Below are 21,712 nucleotides of genomic sequence, written 5' to 3'. Positions count from 1 at the left end.
ACTCTGTTCTGCTTACAAAAGTCTTCTGTAGGCATCTAGTAAACACTTTGGATATCCCAAGCTCTGTGTTTTAGTAATTTTTGAAGAAAAATGTATTATTAGCTTGCTTGTAAAAGCATACTGTCAGTTTGACACATAGACAATATGATCTCTACCAGTGTTACAGAGATTCTGATCATTTCTTAGTAATTCCTTACATTAGTACAATTTTCAGATTGAAGTATTTAAATTTATTTATTTAAAAATGTTTGGGAGCTCATGTACACCTGTGGCGGATTCATGTCAATGTATGCCAAAACCAATACAGTATTGTAAAGTAAAATAAATTAAAAATAAAAATTAAAAAAAAAATAAAATGTTGATCTTTTAAGAGAAAGTCATTATTCGACTTAGGATAAACACTATGAATTAATTACTTTTCTTCATCCTTGTTTTATTCCACAACTCATGAACCATGTTTTTGATCCAGAGACATGCTTCTTTAGGATGTGATACTCATTTTGTTGTCTATCAGAAACAATCATTTAAAAGCTACCTTTGGTGCTGCAGGAGCAGTATTTTCAATGATTTGAAACCAGTGAAAATGCTTTCAATTTAAAAACATTTGGCTTTTAGATATGTCTACTTTGTGCTTAATTTCAGCCCCATGTCTCTCCTGTCAACCTCCTTCTTTTCCCCAAAAGATGAAAACCATAGTTTGTATTTAAAGCTATTGAGAAACAGTGTTTCTTATGTGGCAAGACTCCATAGATCATGAAAATCAACATTATTATTAATGTCTCAACACCAATAATTTAAAGGAAGAAAAACATCTCTAATAAAACAGCTGTTAAAAATTGCCTACTTAAAAAAAAAAAAAAAAGGAAGAACAACCCTTAATTTAAAAATAAAAGTGAATCAGCAGTAAGGATGTTGCTGCTGCTAGGATTCTCATACATCAGAATACTTTTACCAGGGTATTTTAAAACTCCAAGTTATGGAAAATTATTTTCAGAAGAAATGATAAAGGAAGAAAAGAGGAAAGAATATTTACAAAGTTATGTGGTAAGCATGGGTGAAACTTGAGTATTTCACCGTTTCAAAAATTGTCACAGCTATAATAACAAGGATATTCTTTCAGGATCTATACTTACTCTTATGGAAAAAATTGAAAATGTTTTCTGGTGAGTGTCTTAATTATGCAAAAGTAATTTATTGATATTCTATTGCATGTAGTTCTCTCCTATGTGTTATTTTTAGAGAGGTATGTGGGTTTTGATTATTACAGGGGGATATTTATATACTCTTTGTATCTGGGGAGATTATACTTTTTATAATACCATGATATAAACATTCATTGTTTAGAGTAGTGTAAAATATAGCACTAAATACATAGTTTTTTCCTGACTTTGGAAAACGTTATCTGAAGAGTGAAGAATAAATCTAAGTAGTGGAATCATATACAATCTTCTGGTTTCACTAAATTCTCTTTCTAAGTTTTACAACTTTGACTGAATACATCAATCACCTCTTCATTCTGGAAGCCAGAAGTATCATGATTTTTATTACAATGACTTTTCATATTTCTCTTTTTATGTCTGTTTAGATGGGTGCCTCTTTCTCTTGTGCCTTAAATGTGGCTTCACCCAAGAATGCACTTTGGTCCTCTTTAATTTTTTTCTGCACATTTCTTCTCAGTGATTGTAATAGCATGGGAATTCCATAGCCTTAGGCTCTACAAAACTATATAAAGAGCATTTTATAGATTCTTGAATTCAGTCTTTTATCAAAAGTTATAAAGAATGTCTATGTATCTATGGAAAGTAACGGAGAAGTAAAGATGAAAAAGATACCATCCTTGCTCACTATTATCTCAGAGCTTAGAGAGAGAGAGACAGATCTGGAAACATTCTCCTCAACTGTTTTATAGGGGCTAAATTAGGAATGCAAAAAACACACACACACACACACACACACACAAAACCCATAGTGGAACAAAGGAGTTAGTCACTGATTCCACTTTTATAGGAAAGGCAACTTGAATCCGGAATATACCAGCAGACAGCTTCCTATCAAGGCAAGCATTTCCTGGCCTCCTTGTACTGGAGTTCAAAACAAATAGATATTTTCCTTTGTAACCAGTTTTGGCAAAGTCTTTCTGATGCACCAATCTGAACCAAGCACAATGGAAGCTTTCAAGTTCAAAAATTACAATGGTTTGAAGGTAGTCCTGGATTCTTGAAATTTTTCTAATGCAGAACCAGCTCGTTTCTAAACCAGCAAACCCTCAAGCAACTCAGAAAACACATAAGGAAATCCCTTAGTATGAATGTGTTTGTAATGGTGTGTGTTTGTGTGAGCACGAGCATGTGCACACATGATGCATGGAGATGACTGGTGTTTCAGCTGCGAGTGTGAGCAGACAGTCAGCTTGCTGGTACTTAAATAGGAATTCTGGGTCCTGGAACAGGTTGTGAACTTCCAAGTGAGAAAGACAGTTGAAAGAATCAACCCGAGCTGCTAAATTCTCCAGGGGATTCTCTAGGAGCTTCAGAAATGTCCTTCTGAGGGCAATCTTCACAGTTTCCCTCCCATTTTCTATTCTGGCTTTTTACTCTTGAATTTCTCGCTTTAATTTTTGCATTGCTTTGGCTACATTACATTTTTGTCTCCTTCATTAACAAGTATTATTCTGATAAATCCAATAGTTTTAATTAAAGAATTAATGATTAATACTTTAAATAAATGATTTTAATTGATTGTTTTCAGATCTATTTTTATGTGATTTCTGAATGCATATTTCATAATTCCTTATTCTTCTTTATGGGTATTATTCCCTGATTTTCTCCTTGAGAATACCAGAACAAAACTTCTTTTTTCCTATTCTTCTATTATTTCTACTAATCTAGAAATAACAGAATTAGTAGAATCTGTTAGTAGAATTTGTTTTTTCTACCTTGTCTGGATTTAGTAGAATCTGTTTTTTCTACTTTACCTGGACTTAATTCTTCTGTATATATAGGTAATTTGTGGATACACACACACAGATACATCAATAACACCACCACAAATCAATGGGAAATGGATGTATTATAGGTAAACTGCCTAATTCTATGTTAAAACCCACACATACACAAACTTCATTTCTACTAAGTACAAAGAGGTTCTTTATTTGAGTTAAATATGATTGTGAAGGCCGAAACAATAACAGTTAATAGGAAAAGACAGTCTCCTATGGTAAAAGAAAAGATTAAACTTTCAAAGCATTAACCATAAGGAAAAGAATAAATGAACTGAATTACATCCAAATAAAATATTCTGTTCAAAACGGGATACCATGGACAAAAGTTAAGAGATAGATAATATACTGTCCCTATCACAAAGAGATTTATAGTTTAAACCTACCAAGGTTTTATGATTTCTTAGTCATTTAAAATATTCTGTCTTTTAAAATTTCTATTTATTTTATCAAGGCTTTTAGAACTGAATTTTCTTACTATCTGTGTATGCTGCTTTCATAATTTAAAAAATAATTATTGTCAGGTAGGGTTTATAAATTGTGTGTGTGTGTGTGTGTGTGTGTGTGTGTGTGTGTGTGAGTCTCTCAGTCATGGACTGTAGCCAGCCAGGCTCCTCTGTCTATGGAATTCTCCAGGCAAGAATACTGGAGTGGGTAGCCATTCCCTTCTGCAGGGGATCTTCCCGACCCACAGACTTAACCTGGGTCTCCTGCGCTGCAGGCAGATTCTTTACTTTATGAGCCACCAAGGAAGCCTTATAAATGTACACCAATGGAGAAAACAGACATTATGTTTCTTAATGTGTGAGTCAAGAATTCTCTTCATCAGAACCTGGTTAATGGGTTTAAAATGCAGATCCCTAGTCCCACGCCGGCCCTATTTAAATTCCCTCTGGTATTGGGTAATTCTTTTCTATACTTCAGGAAGCTGGATTAGAGTCTTCCCAGAAATCTCCACAGGAATCCATACTTCCTCTAATAGGTTGATTCTACTATCTGTTCTGCAAATATCCTTACCACTCTTTGGCTACTGGCACTTATTTACATGGTAATTTAAAGGAAATTTCTCTTTATAGGAGGTACAAATGGTCTAAGGGAATTGTGTTTCCTTTTGATAGATTGACTTATTTAATATTTAGATGAGGTAGACATATGTTTTAAAACCAAAGTCTGAAAAATGTCTTCTTTTCTCATAATATGCCCTACCATAGTGGTATTGATGATGGAAGGATAAGCAGAAAAGTGGATAAAATAAGAAGGAAAAAAAATAAGAATTTGGGGGAATAAAGATCATCATTTTCCCTCAATGATGCTTCAGACTGTAGAGGTTCTGAGTTTCCACTTCTGAAGAATAGATACCACTTACCTATGTTCAAGTGTGAAGATTTGAGAAGAGCTTTAGAATTCAAGAAAAGAACATTTTGTATGTTGCCAAAATCTTGCTACCATCCTCGGTGCTACCATCTTTGCATCTACCATTGCAAGGCAGGTTGATCAATGTTGACTTTAAATGATTGGTGAAGATTGCAAGGTCATAGAACATTTTCTGTAAAGAGCCAGGAGGTACATATTTTATTGTGGTCCATATGCTCTGTCAGAACTATTCAAGCCTACTTTTGCAGTATGGAAGCAGCCGTAGACCATATGCTAATAGCGGCCATGGCTGTGCTCTAATAAAACTTTATTTACAAGAACAGACCGTAGATCTGGCTCACAGGCAGTGTTTTTCAGACCTCTGGCTCAGATGTAAAGCACACTGGCTCATATCTGGTTGTACGAAGGCATTAGTTATTGTTCCTAAACTCAAGAGTCAGGAGCTCAGCAGAGGGGGTTGGGTTGGTGGCAGGAAAGTAATTGTCTTGGTATAGGGACTTATCTACACAGATAAAGTTAAGAGTTTATTGAATGGGATTGTTGTTTACAGTGACAGATCAACACCTTCACAACATTAAAAAAGGTAAACAGTGGGTTTCCATTTCCATGGAGATTTTATGTGACACAATGGCCTTTTTACCATGCCATTTTAAATAATTACCATTAGCATTGAGGCTAGTAATTCAGTATAATCAGGGAATGTGAAGGTCAGCTAGCATTACACTATATCCATCACTAAAGCACCCCATGCTTTATCATTAAGTTTGCTTGTCAGACTTTTCAATATTATTTAGAGATTTGGCCATTCCTACCAAAATGAAATGAGAGTATTAGCAAGAAATAGTCAGTGTTCATTCACATTAAGAATTCCATTTAATGTGTTTTTCCAGTTACATTAAGCAGGAGAGACTTTCATTTATTTCCAGTGTGCCCTTGCTTGGTGTGGGTGAATGGAAGGGACATCACTTATTGATCTCAGATTTAATGAGCAGCAGTTACTTGTTAGCTCATGTTCTTCTGTCTTCTTTCTTCTTCTCTTGCCCAGTGACCCAAACAACCATTTTCATGGACTTCCATCCTACCTTTGTCATATCCTCCCTTAATGATTGGGCTGCTTTGAAATTCAGGCATTTTGAGCTTGCAACACTCACTTGCACATGTCAATCTACAGATACTGTGTTACATTTAAAGCATGATCACTCTATTACCCTCCAGCTTCTTAACAAGTGAAATGGATAATTAAAACTTATATTCTTCCTATAATATATGGCACTGAACAGCAAACAAAAAACTTAATAGGGAAATACTTTTAAAATTGGGAAGGGTGTAGTCTCATTATAGAGTCCCCAATTTAAAAGGGTTTTCTAGAGGTTTCAGTTTATCTCCACGAAGTCTGTGTTTAAAGCATGCCAGAAAATGGGTGCTAATTTCATGAGAAGCGGGTGCTGCAGTCTTTCTGGATTTTGTCATGTCTCCCCCAGGTGGCTAGTGGTAAAGAATCCCGCTTGCCAACGCCGGAGATGTAAGAGTCGTGGGTTCGATCCCTGGGTCAGGAAGATCCCCTTGCGGAGGAAATAACAACCCACTCCACTATTCTTGCCTGGAGAATCCCATGGACAGAGAAGCCTGGTAGGCTACAGTCCACAGGGTCGCAAACAGTCCAACAGGACGCGACTGAAGCGGCTTAGCACTGCTCTTTGAGAAGTGATGTATACTATGTATCACAGCACACTACAATAAAATGGGTGATATTTTCCCCATAGCCATTCTAGCACCTATAGGTCCTATGGTAACAAAAGCTTACCTCTCCTACTTCAGACTTTTTATGACATTTTCACCGTGCATTTCAGAATCACTATTCTTTCCATACTGTTTTTTTCCTCTCCAGCTTCATTGCTGGAGTTTAATCATTCATCCTTATCTAGCTTGTTGGGTTTACCTGCTGGCTGGCTTTTCTAACACCAGCCTTGACTTCTTTGATTCTTCCTTCACGCTATTATCAAAATGACTTTTCTTACTTGGAAAAATAATTATGTCACTTTTCTGTTCAGAATTCTTCCAGGACTGTACATTGGTTAGAGGAAGAAAATCTGGGATCCTAAGCATGCTACATTAGCCTAGGTTCACTAGAAAATAGTCTAAGACAGAGCCCTTTCTGCATGTACTTCATTTGGAGGATTCTTTTTTTTTTTAATAAAAGATTTATTTATTTAGTTAGTTTTCTTTTTGACTGTGGTGGGTCTTTCATTACTGCACTCAGAATTTCTCTAGTTGGGGCAAGTGGCGGCTACTCTGTTGCAAGGTGAGGGCTTCTCCTTGTGGTGGCTTTTCTCACGTTGTGGAGCATGGTCTCTAGGTGCACAGCTGCAACAGTAGTTGCAGCTCGAAGGCTCTAGAGCTCGGGATCGGTAGTTGTGGTGTACAGATTATTTGCTCCTTGGCATGTGGGATCTTCCTGAACCAGGGATCAAACTGGTGTCCCTTGCATTTCAAGGCAGACTCTTAAGCACTGGACCACCAGGGAAGCCCAGAGGACTCTTCCCCCACCCCTTTCTTTCATTTTTTAAAAGATTCTACCCCATGTGGGCTCTTAGTTCCCTGACCAGGGATCGAACCTGTGTCCCTGCATTGGGAGCACAGAGTCTTAACCACTGTACAGATAGGGAAGTCCCTGCATGTACTTAATTTGGAAAGTGATCTCAAAGAGCATGAACCTTCCCTGAAGGGGAAGATGTGACCTGTGTTATTTCTGAGTAGGAGTCTTTAAGAGTTAGTTCATTTCAAACTCCCTAACTACCCTTTCCCCCATCCTTCCCCCTGGCAAATATAAGTTCCACATGTATACATTACTGTGTTTAAAATGGATAACCAACAAGATCTACTGTATAGCACATGGAACTCTGCTCAGTGTTATGTGGCAGCCTGGATGAGAGGGGAGTTTGGGGGAAAATGGATACATGTATATGCATGGCTGAGTCCTTTTGCTGTTCACCTGAAACTGTCACAACATTGTTAATCAGCTATACCCCAATACAAAATAAAAAGTTTAAAAACAAGAGTGTTTCTGCCATGTTCCTTTCACCTTGCAACGGTGACTGGTGACAGATGACAGCTGAATGGAACAGAACCTTATTGCTGCATATCTAGCTGATGAATATCCTTATTGATACAGATGCCATTAAAGACACAAGCTTTACCTTTTTCTGTTTGCCATCTTCTGTTTTCATCCTCATGCTTATCACTCTGTATTCTCAAGATGGCTGCTGCAGCCTTCGGAATCATTTCAGTGTGTTCAAAGCAGGAAGAAGTGAAGAGGCGTGGTATCAGGCAAATCATGTTTTTTGCCTGAGAATGCAAAAAAAGAAAGAAAGAAAGAAAAAGAGACCTTCTGAGAAGCTTTTCAGAAGACTTCCTCTTCATCTCTTTGGCCAAGGAAACTGGGTTAGATGGCACCCATTAGACATGAGAGAGCTGTGGAAGCGAGCACAGTGTGACCCCAACAGAACTTGGGAAGAAGGGAGAAATGATGTGTGTATGCCACCACAAGGGCATCACCATGGGAAAAGTGCCTTTTTCCAAAATAAGAACACTGGATACTGCAATGAGGCCAAACTCCAGTGAGACTAACTTAAAAAAAAAAAAAGCAACCCTGTTTTAGGTAACCGATGAACTACCGAAAACTACCTTTGGAGTAATTCTCCGCACCACTCTGTATGTCAACCCATACATTTTATGAACCAATCCCCACTTCCCAGATTATACAATCATATGGATTTTAGTTAAAACAAAAAAGAATCTGAGGCAAGCTGTATCAGTTCTGTCACTTTTTCTCATATACAAGGCACTTCATTTTGGTCTGGAGGAGAATTAGATTGATGTGCTCATGATATTCTTTCTCTCAAAGACGTTAAAGTGATTCATATATATTTTCAAAGACTCAAGAAATCGTGACTCTAGATGTTTTATAAACTTTAGTGATCTTTTGGAGACGTAAAATTGACTGGAGCTATGTTCTAATATCCTATAGATAACTAGGGTTGCTGAGTGTTATATCCAATTACTATACTTTCACTTTCTTTCATATTTTCCATTTTTGGGAAATCACATGTACTGCCCTTGTCCTCCTTCTTCTTTTTTAAAATAAATGTCTTTAAAATGGCATGCCCTTTTTTAGAAGAGCTCCATTTTTAATTTGGACTTCTTGATGTACATTATACAAAATCAGTGTTGCTTTTTATAATGTTAAAATCCTCCTTGATGGTATAATGTGCTCAGCATATGTATGGGGGTGGTGGTGGAGAAGGTAGGCATTTAAGCAACAGTTTTTCCTAAATTTGAGGATTGTCCTTTGATTTGGTTTGAAAATCTAGTTACTAGTCACTTTGTTAGTTCCTTGAAGATCTTAAATAATATAGAAATGTCCCGAGCCTGGTAATGTTCAGAGCTCTGGTTTTCCCTTAGGGCTTGATTCTGATATAAGAAAGTTTGGGCTGAAGCTGCCAATTCCTCACTCTGCTTGACCTACAAGGTTATGATTTTTAAAGACGTGTTTCCGGTTCACTCTGCAGTGGCTTCACTTCAGTGAGGCACTCAGGGGAGGCTCCAGGGTCCTGAACATCAGACATTCTTTCCAGCATCTCCTTTGGTCTACTAGTTCACGATAGAAGATAGAAAGGCACTGGTCACTTAGAGAATGGAATCAGACACTGGGTCTGCCAGGATCCACTCTGACATCCGGGAGGTCTATGGCCAGATCTCAGCCTTACAAATGTGTGAAACTCTTTGGAGACCTGTGTGAGATTCTTAAAATGGCAGTGTACTAATCACATTACAATTGAGGCTAAAAGTAACAGGGTGTTGTTTAAAACACTTAAAACTTGAAGTCTTATCAAGCTGCTTAATGCGAGGGCTAAGATGAAATTCACAGTACAGGGAGCTCGGCTCAGTGCTGTGTGGTGGCCTCGAAGAGTGGGATGGGGGTGGGAGATTCAAGAGGGAAGGGATATATGTATACATACAGCTGATTCACTTCACTGTACAGAAGAAACGAACACAACTACGTAAAGGAATTATGCTGCTGTTGTTCAGTCACTAAGTCATGTTTGATTCTTTGAGACCCCATGGGTTGCAGCATGCAGGGATCCTGTCTTCCACTATCTCCTGGAGTTTGCTCAAATAGGGCTTTCCTGGTGGTTCAGACGGTAGACAATCTGCCTGCAATGCAGGACACCTGTGTTTGATCCCTGGGTTGGGAAGATGCTCTGGAGAAGGGAACAGCTACCCACTCCACTCGGAGAAGGCAATGGCACCCCACTCCAGTACTCTTGCCTGGAAAATCCCATAGATGGAGGAGCCTGGTAGGCTGCAGTCCACGACTGAGCTACTTCACTTTCACTCTTCACTTTCATGCATTGGAGAAGGAAGTGGCAACCCACTCCAGTGTTCTTGCCTTGAGAATCCCAGGGATGGGGGAGCCTGGTGGGCTGCTGTCTATGGGGTCGCACAGAGTCGGACACAATTGAAGTGACTTAGCAGCAGCAGCAGCACCCACTCCACTATTCTTGCTTAGAGAATCCCATGGACCGTCTGAATGATTAACACTTTCACTTTCTTTCATACCTGAATTAAACAATAGTAAAAAAAAAAATTAGTTTTTTTTTTTAACACTACCTCACTCACTCACATGCTTAATGACTAATAAAAGATTAACCTTGTCTAAAGAATGGTTTGACCCTTGACTAGCTTCTGAGAGATAACCCATTAAGTCTCTGGAATATTCTACCTCTCATCCATGTATTAACCAGGGCCGACCCTGGTTAGTTTCTGAGATCAGAGGAGATCTGGTATATTCAGCCTAGGGCTGTAGGCTGGAATATCCCACGTGGTAAAAGTTATATTTGCATACCTGAGGGTCTTGAGCATGCCAGACCCTCCACGTTAGCAGTGTGATTTAGGATGAGGGCCTTGGGCCAGGCAGTATCAGGTTGAGAGTCTGGAGAGTAAGGTCAGCCAGAACTATGGGACCAGCTCTGATAAAACCCTGGATGCTGCTTAGTTGCTCTGTGGCATGTGGGATCCTAGTTCCCCAACCAGGGATCAAACTCATGTCCCCTGCCTTGTAAGGTGAATTCTCAACCACTGGACCACCAGGGGAATCTCATAAAATGAGATTTTTTTTCTTAGCTTGGTGGCTAAGATCATCAATGAGTGTTTTTTTTTTTTTAATAAGAAAATGGCAAATCGTCAACAAATCCTGCAAGATATTTATTTAAAAATCAATACTAAACAGGAAAATCAGAGGGAGAATGATTGCTACATTTAGTACAAAATAAAAATTGGGCTACTAGAGGCAGGGGGAGAGGGGAACAGAGAGGCTTCTTACAAGTTGTCATTCTTCAATTAAAGATTACATTCTATTTTGGTAGTGTCTCTGCCGAGCATTCCCACAGTTTTTAATAGTTCAGTCTCAGCTGTCAGGAACATTTGTGTTAATTTTCCCTGTTCAGCACACATAGGAATTGCTGTGCCTGTTGTTTGCAGATACCAAAGTTGGCTTCCTAATAATGTGACTGAAAATGTCCATCAAATATAGCTGTAAAAATTGCCTTCTGTTTCCTGAAAAATCTGGGGATGCTGAAATTCATCTGCTGAGATAATAGATCATATTAAAAATTCAATGTAACAACAAACCCGTTTAGAGATTAGATTTCTTTCTCTACATTAGTGGACTGGTGAAGATGAAAGGAGGACACCATGTAATTATCTTTTTAGGCCTCATTATTAATAGTTTCATGGAGAGGGGGATTTCTGTGTCACTCTGATAACATTAACCACACGTGGAGGTCAGATTCAGTAAGAAATAGTCAAAGATTACACCTGCTTCCCTTAGTGAATTCTAACACTTCTTGTTTTCATGGGGGTGTGGTCATTTGCTATCATTGCCATAACAAATCAGAACACATTTAGCAGCAAAGGGATATCCAAACAACATCCATTCATTTTCTCATGGTTCTGTAGGTCAGATGGGCAGGTGTGGTGTGGCTCAGCTGGTTCTCTGATCTGGGTTTCACAACGCCAAAATCAAGGTGTTGGCCAGGTGTGTTCTTTTCTAGAGGGTCTAGGGATGAATTTGTTTCCAAGCTCATTGGTATAGTTGGAAGTGTTTAGTTCTACTGGGTTTTAGGACTGAGGTCACGTTTCCTTGTTGGCTGGTGGCCTGGGTTCCCAGTTCTAGAGGCTGCTTCTGTTCCCTGATGTGTAGCTCCGCCCCTTTCCAACTTTAATGTCATCAGTGGAGGGGTGTGTGCAGTTTATGCTTCAGTTCACCCTGACCTCCCCTTCTACCCCTTCTCTCTTCTGCCTCCTTCTTCTGCTGAATCTCCCTTCTGAGTCCCACTGGAGAAATTTCTCTGCTTTAGAGGGTTCCAGTGATGATATGGCCCACCTTGGGAAAGTACAGGATCACCTCCTTACCTTCAGGCTCATAACCTAGTTATACCTGCAACATACCTTTCCAGCAGCTACTAGGTTTAATGTTGGATTATGTAACCAGATGTCAAGAATCTTGGGAGGGGGCTTCCATAGCGGCTCAGTGGTAAAAAAATCGGCCTGCCAATGCAGGAGACATAGGTTTGATCCCTTGTCTGGGAGGATCCCACATACCTTGGAGCAACTAAGCCCATGCAGCACAATTTTTGAGCCTGTGCTCTAGAATCCTGGAAGCCGTGACTACTGAGCCCACTTGCCACAACTACAGAAGCCCGAGTGCCTTAGCGCTCCGCGACAAGACAAGCCACCGCAATGAGAAGCCTGTGCATCCCAAGAAAGGGTAGCCCTGGCTTGCTGCAACTAGAAAAAGCCCGTGCACAACAACTGAAGACCCAGCACAGCCAAAGATAAATAAATAAATAAATCTTAAGGGAAAAGAATCTTGGGAAAACTGTCTTTGGAATTCTGCCTAATACGTGTGGCAAGTAGACACTAAAGTGGATGGATTGTGGATGGAGATTCTCTGCTAACTGCGGTACGTGGGCTAGTGCGTGAGTTAAATAACCCCAAAATAGGACACGACTGAGTATGCATGAGGACGTGATTCTTATTGATTCTAATTGTATTAAATGAACACATATGCCTTATTTAACTTGAATCGCTTCTTTAGAATTAAGATTTTCCTGCTGCTGTCTTCTGTAACTAACAGCGGGGCTCCATGGAACCTGTGTGTTCTTTCTTGCCTTCCTCTTGTTGTCTCTCAGTTTACTTTATTATGCAGGCATCAAACCTTCCGATTTGTTTTTTCTGTTTCACACTTTTTACTTATGAACTTCTGAGACTTTCAGAACTGTAAGCTATGCTGATGGGCAAGAATGCCTGTGGTAGCGTCTTCTGCTTCACCCAGGAAACTCCTCCTTTGGTCTTCTTGTACCTTTCTTCTTTGAGTCTTGGCATTATTTTTCCATTAAAATAATCTTATAGTTACAATAATCATATGTTACTTTGCAGGGGGAGTGTGATTCTATTTTATCATAAAGTCTTTGAAGTTTTCTGAAGTTTAAAGTTTGTATTATTACTTAAAAAAGAATCTGGAATTAGGTAACTAATTTCCAATACTACCTACACTATTTGTTAACAATATGACTTTGGACAAGCTACTTTTTCCTTTTAAAATGGGGCTACACATATCTATCTCATAGATCTTGAAGTTGAAAAGATCATCAGCTTTTTGATAAGCATTTGTTCTCTTCCCATACCCTAGACCCCACCTTCTCCTAAAGGCCAAAGAATTTTGACGACTTCTGTTTATTGAATGTCTTAAGAAATTGGTTCAGGCTGGATCATTTCTGTGTCCCCATATCAGAAATTAAAGTTGCCTCAAGGAAGTAGTTAATTGTCCTTTGGGTAGTTTTTTTTTTTTTTTTTTTTAATTTTTAAGAGAATATTTTCCTTCATAATAAATATCTTTGGGAAGAAAATGGAATTGAATTGTTAGCTTCATAACTTTTATCCCAGCTTCTCTGATGAAAATAATGCTTGATTTATAGTATTAATTCTTAGATGTCTTTGAGATAATATTAAGATTTTTTTAATCTGTTCCATTGGTATACTTGTCTTGAAAACCACTTGGTTTTAATTACATGTCTTAGTATTTAGTAATGTCAGCACCATTTAAAATCCATCTTTTCCAGACTTTTATTATCTATTCTTGCTTGTTCACTTTGTATATATGAAATTTCACAATTATCTCGGTTCAAAAAATTCCTTTGTAATTTTTATCAGAACTTGTAAATTAATTTAAATTATAGCTTATTTTCATGAAAATTAACATCTTTATAATGTGTTCTTCTCTAGTAAACTGGAAGGTCCTTATAATTGATCAAAGCTTCTTTTGTATTTTTTAGCAACTTGCAAGGCTTTTCATATAGGTCTTGCAAATGTTGGGGATTTTCTTTATTCTAGAAATTTGATCCTTTGCATTGCTGTTTCAAATTGTGTCTTTGCTCCCATCACAACCTTTTATTGGTTGCCTTTTGAGTTTGTGGAAGCTCAGAAAGGTCATGAGCCCGCTACCTGAGGATTTATGGAAAAGCATGAATTACTAAAGATAATAGACTATTTCACTCAAAGCAACTGTCAGAAAATAATCCTCTATCATGTGTCTAGAACTGTCATTTTTAAATGAGATTGGAATGAATTCCCCAAAGGAAATTTACACAGCAATCCCTTGTACTAACCACATTTGCTCTGAAGCATATTCCTCAGCTGACCCAAATGAGGGTTTCCTGACATGCTCCATTACCTGCTGTCAAGCTAACAGGAACACATGTTTCCTGGTTTTATTTTTCAAATGACAGTGGAATCAGATGGAAGGAAAAGAAATCACTGCATGATTAATTTTATGCTGTTCAAAGCAGATTCACCTCTTAAATAACATTCTGTCCTCACCCGTGAAATTATCAGATGCTAAAAATAGATTTCACAGAACACCACGAGCTCAATAAAATAAAATAGTTCACTTTATATTTTGATCGTTTTATTTGTTAGATGATTTTTCTGAGTGAACTTACTAAAAAGAAAGGGCCAGCTATATATAACTGCAAGCTGCTGAAAATGCCGAGGTGAAGTCTTTGGGAAACATTATCAAGTCAAATCAAAAGGAGTAACTGGCAAAAGATGGGGCATTTGTGCTCATTTTTCACTGTCATATGTGTTCATGGAATGTAGTGAGTTGCCTTTAAGTATACATATGGACCACTTGGTCTAAAATAAATATGGACATGGGCACACACAGAGCAAACGGCCACCAAGGTCCAAATAACGGAGCAGACAGTGTGGTGCTTTGGCCAAGTACAAGAATCCTGCCTAACACAGAGGCAGTGAACGGAGTATTCTCCTCTAATTCATATGTTGAGGCCTGTCCTCTCCATGTGATGGTAGTATGAGGTGAAGCCCCTGGGAGGTGATCTGGTGAGAAAGGCGAGGCCCTTTAATGTCTTCATAAAAGAGACTCCAGAGAGATCCCTTGCAGCTTTAACCATATGAGATTATAGTAAAAAGATGTGTAGAAGTGGGTCCTCCTAACTCCTAACAAGCCAGTACCATGATCTTGGACTTCCCAGCTTCCAGAACCTTGAGAAATAAATGCTGTTTATAAGCCACTCAGACTCTGGTATTTTGTTATGGCAGTGTAAACAGTTTAAGACAACAGACTTAAAAGTTTTTGTCTATTTCTTTTTTTTTTTCTTTCAGTGAGAGTTTAAGAAGATTAGTTAAAGATCTTGTGTGTGCATGCTAAGTCACTTCAGTTGTGTCGGACTGTGCAACCCTATGGATGGTAGCCCGCCAGGCTCCTCTGTCCATGGGATTCTCCAGGCAAGAATACTGGAATGGGTTGCCATGTCCTCCTCCAGGGGATCTTCCTGACCCAGGGATCAAACCCACATCTGTTACGTCTAACCTACATTGGCAGCCAAGTTCTTTACCACTAGTGCCACCTGGGAAGCCCAGGAAGATGTTACAAAGAATATATAATAATACAGACATCACCTTATGAGAGTTTGCTGTTGCAGGAAAGTTTCATTTGAAGCCTTTCTGAAGTCTTTACCAGTTAGATTAAATCAGAATAATGGCTATTAAAATTTGTGCAAAAATTAGACCCAAAATATGGCAACTTCTACATACATTATGCTAAGCATCCCATAGGCTGTTGTGAACTGGTTAAAGCATTTATACAGTAGCCTAAGATGTGGGAGGGAGAGCTTACCTCTAATTGAGGTAAACGAAATGAAGTCGCTCAGTCGTGTCCGACTCTTCGCGACCCCATGGACTGTAGCCCACCAGACTCCTCCATCCATGGAATTTTTTAGGCAAGAGTACTGGAGTGGGTTGCCATTTCCTTCTCCAGGGGATCTTCCCGACCCGGGGATCGAACCTGGGTCTCCCGCATTGCAGGCAGATGCTTTACAGTCTGAGCCACCAGGGAATCCTTGAGGTAAACTAACGTGGAAAAGCAAGATGTGGAGTCAGAATTAGAACTGCTAGTTTTTACTCTTTATTTTAATCAAGAGATTTTTTTTCAAACTCTTAATGATTAGTTTGATTCTTTTGCCAAATTTGTCTTATCCATAACAGTTAACATGTTTAAGTGTTAACACTTTATCACTTTTAAGTGATATTGATGTGGTATTGGTTTTATTTGACTGACAAATGATATCAGTACCATTATCTCAAAGGAAAATATGCATCTGGACATTTTAATTGAAGTGCAAAACAATTTTATAATAGTGACTTTTTCACAATGCAGCATAGCTGCCTTTGTATCTGGAGAAATTATGCGATTTCATCTCTTTGTGTCTCTCAGTAAACGTGAAAGCCATTATTACTTCCAGATGCAAGCATTATTAGATAAGACATTTGAAGATAAAATTGCTAACAGTATCCTTATTTCATATATGAAATTTTAAATTAACTTGGCATATTGGTTATAATATTTTCTGTAAAGACTTTATTGTTACTCATTTGTAGAAGGATTCTGATAAGTGCATCATTGAAAGATCATGGACAATGATTGGCAGGCATGTGAATAATAATGGAACTGAAATTTTCAACATGGTTTTGCAATATATTATTCTGTACAAAAAGGAGATAAGGTTTCTTATTTAAAATTATCTGTAAGTATGAGACTACCATTTTGCCAGTGCGTGGAAGACACGTTTCCTTTCTGAAAGGCCGCCCTGTGAGTGTGTCATCTGATTGATTCAGTAATGTTTGGTTGGGGTCCGCTGGAGAAACTGCTGACAGAAGTAAAATTTAAAATTAATTAAGGGACTACAAATGTTCGTCAAGGCTCAGTCAAGTTAGGTTAAGGAAAAGTTTGAAGTTCACAATCAGAATAGAACTAACGCCCTCCCATGATTACCTGCAGGACAAGAGGTTTTTTTTTTTTCTTCTTTTCCTTAATATGAACATGTCATGGGAATTAAATGATGTTTACATAAAACATCAGCAGCTAATTGAACTGTAAAAAAAAAGAACTCCAAATCAGCATACTGACTGTTTTAACTCCAGTGACAATTAACTAAGCTGATACTTTCCTCCACTAAAGTAACATTAAAATGAAATTCTTTCAATAGAGAAAATAGGTGATATCCTGGAAATATGGTGTTTTAAGATATTCATTAATTCTTACAGAACAGCAATTTCCTTTGGCATTAAATGGTTGAGTATCTATAATGGACTATAACTAAAAGTAAAAAACCACAATCACTCTTATAGATGGGATAAACTTTACCACTGCACTTTCTAAACATCACAGCCAGGGTGTGTATTGGTGTCTGTGTGGGAAGAAATAAAGGAGAATGAGAACATCAAGAGGGAATTAAGGGCTAAAAATGAGCGTGAAGAATGCTCAGAATCTCAATATGTGGTTAAGAAATGGTTAAGCGGAAGAATATGGGAGAGGGGAGATGTGTTTAAAAGCAGAGTCAATTGTTTAAATAGATATAGAAAATAGTTTCATTCAAAAACCAGTAACATGGTAAACAGCAACCATCAGCAATAACAGTTAAACAACCATGTCCATTTAATCTGAATTTTATAGAGTTTATCTCTTGAATATTTCTCAAACCTTTGCCCTCATTTATCCTCACTGCCTTTGAGTGAGCCTTTTATAAGCCTGCCAATTTCTCTTCGTGAAGGCAGCTTCTTGCTCTAGGAGCTGAATTTCACACTCACAACAGAGCTGGCAGTTTAAAACACAAACGATTCATTTCATCTACCTCTTGAAAGCCTTCTGTGACCCTTGTGGCCCCATAACAGGGTCTGGGGCATTCACAGCCCTGAAACCTGAACCTGTCTAATTTGTTACTAAACTCTGTTTTATGCCCCTTGGGCATAAAATGTCACCAGCCCGGTTGACATTCCTTTACCACGCTGGCTCTTTATTGTCTTTGGCTTTTTAATTTATTGGCCACTTTATTTAAAATGCTCCTCTCTTTCTTTACTATCTTTGGAAAAATTTACCAGTCCTTTAAATTCTTAATTTCTCATGTTTTCTAGACAGAGTCAATTACTCCCTCCTCAATCTTCCTATGGCATTTGGTTAGTACCTTGTCATTTCATAATTATATTTTATTGCAATTAATATTTGGTTATGTGTATTTTTGCCCTGCAAGATGACTGAAATGTAGAGACCGATCTTGGTCGTCATCTTGTTCTTTCCACCACCTCTGCAGTGTCTCCATATAGCCTGTTAAATTATGAAGATCAAAGAGGTTATAAATGTATAAAGAAATTTGTATGTATCCAAAATTATAGAGGTGCCTCAAAAACTATGTTCAAGACAAAACGTATAGGACCAAAGGATATGGAGAGTTGAAAATCAGTCATCATCACTAGAGGCATATAGGTTTGTTGTTTAGTCGCTAAGTTGTGTCTGACTCTTTTGTGACCCAATGGACTATAGACTGTCAGGTTCCTCTGTCCATGGGATTTTCCAGGCAAGAATTCTGGGGTGGATTGACATTTTCTTCTCCAGAGGGCATATAGGTTAGGTGAAACCAAACAAATTGATTTATAATCCTTTTTTTTTTTTTTTGGTGTTTCTAAAAAGTTACTTACATTGCCAACTTTCATTTACTTTTCTGTGGGAATATTCTGACTGCTAAAAAAATGCTGCATTCAAAATGAATAAAATAGCAGTTTTTTATATTCATATCTCAAAATAACTCCCCAGATGGTCTTCAAACTTTCCAAGAAAATAAACTTTGGAAAGAAGTCAAACATGAGATTTCTCTGCCTAAAAATACACTTCAACCCCAATGAGGTTATAGATGTGAGGTAACCAGAGATTATTTGACTTTGTCATTTACAGGAGAAAAGTATCACTGGATTCAAGATTTAAAAAGAAAATGCACTCGGCAGTACAATTATTCACATAGGTTCACAGTTTAAGCTTTTGATTCATTATCAGCATTATCTTATCATCATGTTCATTGTGTCCAGTGTGCAATTATTAAGAATGTACTGTTTACCAAGCACTTAACATATTTTTCCTCATTTAATCTTTATAGTTTCATAAAGATAGTAAGGCAGACACTGAAGACTCAATGTGTAATTCACTTTCTATCTACTGTAATACCCTTCTCCCTTACCTTTGTATATTACACAGGTTCAGTTCAGTTCAGTTCAGTTCAGTCGCTCAGTCGTGTCTGACTCTTTGCGACCCCATGAATCACAGCTCGCCAGGCCTCCCTGTCCATCACCAACTCCCGGAGTTCACTCAGACTCACGTCCATTGAGTCTGTGATGCCATCCAGCCATCTCATCCTCGGTCATCCCCTTCTCCTCCTGCCCCCAATCCCTCCCAGCATCAGAGCCTTTTCCAATGAGTCAACTCTTCGCATGAGGTGGCCAAAGTACTGGAGCTTCAGCTTTAGCATCATTCCTTCCAAAGAAATCCCAGGGCTGGTCTCCTTCAGAATGGACTGGTTGGATCTCCTTGCAGTCCAAGGGACTCTCAAGAGTCTTCTCCAACACCACAGTTCAAAAGCATCAATTCTTTGGTGCTCAGCCTTCTTCACAGTCCAACTCTCACATCCATACATGACCACAGGAAAAACCATAGCCTTGACTAGACGGACCTTAGTCAGCAAAGTAATGTCTCTGCTTTTGAATATACTATCTAGGTTGGTCATAACTTTTCTTCCAAGGAGTAAGCGTCTTTTAATTTCATGGCTGCACTCACCATCTGCAGTGATTTTGGAGCCCCAAAAACATAAAGTCTGACACCGTTTCCACTGTTTCCCCATCTATTTCCCATGAAGTGATGGGACCGGATGCCATGATCTTCATTTTCTGAATGTTGAGCTTTAGGCCAACTTTTTCACTCTCCAGTTTCACTTTCATCAAGAGGCTTTTTAGTTCCTCTTCACTTTCTGCCATAAGGGTGGTGTCATCTGCACATCTGAGGTTATTGATATTTCTCCCGGCAATCTTGATTCCAGCTTGTGCTTCTTCCAGCCCAGCGTTTCTCATGATGTACTCTGCATATAAGTTAAATAAGCAGGGTGACAATATACAGCCTTGATGTACTCCTTTTAGAAAGTGAAATATTAGAATTCCCAGTCTCTCCTGCAAGTAGATGTGCCCATGTGATACAATTCTGACCAATGGCATATAGGTGGACCTCTCTGCAATAGAATCTCTCCTCAAAAAATTTCAAGGAGAAGATTTACCCTTCATTCTTCCCTTTGTTTATCTAAAACCTGACCCGAAGCCTAGAAGTACAGCAGACACTGAAAACATGAGGGAAAAGGATGAGACTAGGGAAGCAAGAAGAGTCATAAGGACCTTAAATAGGCTGTTAGGAAGTAAGGTTGTCCAAAATCAAACTACTGGTCTGGTGAATGAGAATAACAAGTCAATTTGATCAGAATTCTATAGATTTGATCTCTTGATAATTTTTCAAAAATTTGTCCTCCTCTCGCTTCCTGCTGTCAGTGGGCTGACTTTTTTTAAACGAATAACAAATATGTCCTTTTAAAAATCTTTCTTTATTTGGCTGCCCTGAGTCTTAATTGTGGCAGGCAGCATCTCTGTCACTGCATGCAGGTCCTTCACTGCTGTGGTGTGGCTTTTCTCTAGTCGTGGTGCTTGGGCTTAGTTGCCATGGTATGTGGAATCTTAGTGCCCTAACCAGGGACTGAACTCACATCCCCTGCATTGGAAGGTGAACTCTTAATCACTAGACCACTGGGAAGTCCCTGGCCTGGATTTTTATATGCCCTCCTTTTCTGGAAAGCAGCTTCTTCTTTGCACTGATAACTTTATGAAACTACATTACTCTTGGATTCACAACTTCTGTATTTTTAGTTATAGGAGAAAAACGAAACCCCTATTTAGTTAGGCTGCTGTGGTGGGAGTTTCCTTATACACTCAACACAAGCATAACTAATTCAGATTGATTCTACTCTTTCTACTTTATAGATGATGAAATGGAGGATTAGGGAGGTTTTATAACTTGCCCAAAGATGCCCACTTTGTAAGTACTTTTTGCGAGATTCAAACTATCAGAATCTGAAGCTGATTTTCTTTACACTATAGAATTTCATACATACATAAATATTAGGCTGGGCTTTCCTGGTAAAGAATCCACCTGCAATGCAGGAGACTCCAGTTTGATTCCTAATTTGGGAACATACCCTGGAGAAGGAAATGGCAATCCATTGCAGTATTCTGGCCTGGAGAATTCCATGGACAGAGGAGACTGACAGGCTACAGTCCATGGGGTTGCAAAGAGTTGGACAAGAGTGGGTGACTTTCACTTCCTGGAGAAGGGATAGGTTACCCATTCCAGTATTCTTGGGTTTCCCTGGTGGCTCAGACAGTAAACAATCCACCACCTGCAATGTGGGAGACCTGGGTTTGATCCCTGGGTTGGAAAGAGGCCCTGGAGGAGGGCATGACAACCCACTCCAGTATTCCGGCTTGGAGAATCCCCATAGACAGAGGAGCCTGGCAGAGTCCATGGAGTAGCAGACAGTCAGACACAACTGAGCGAATCAGCACAGCACAGCACATATATTAGGCTGAATCACTTAGGATGGCCAGTGGCCATTTCATAACGTTCACCCTAGTTGGTTAAGTACTATGCTAATAACTTGTAACATGCGTACATGCATACTCACAATAATTCTAAAAGTGCATCTCTGTTTCCTGGACAATTAATAAAATTCAGATATGATTAATTAAGTTGGTGAATGAGGAAATGCTATAATGAATAAATTAATTAAACTGTTATTTCTAAAGTCACCAATGCTTTGTGTATAAATACAGGTTTAATTGGCC

Source organism: Budorcas taxicolor, chromosome 14 (genome assembly GCF_023091745.1).
Source record: "Budorcas taxicolor isolate Tak-1 chromosome 14, Takin1.1, whole genome shotgun sequence".
Taxonomy (NCBI): Eukaryota; Metazoa; Chordata; class Mammalia; order Artiodactyla; family Bovidae; genus Budorcas; species Budorcas taxicolor.
This window is presented reverse-complemented; position numbering follows the sequence as displayed.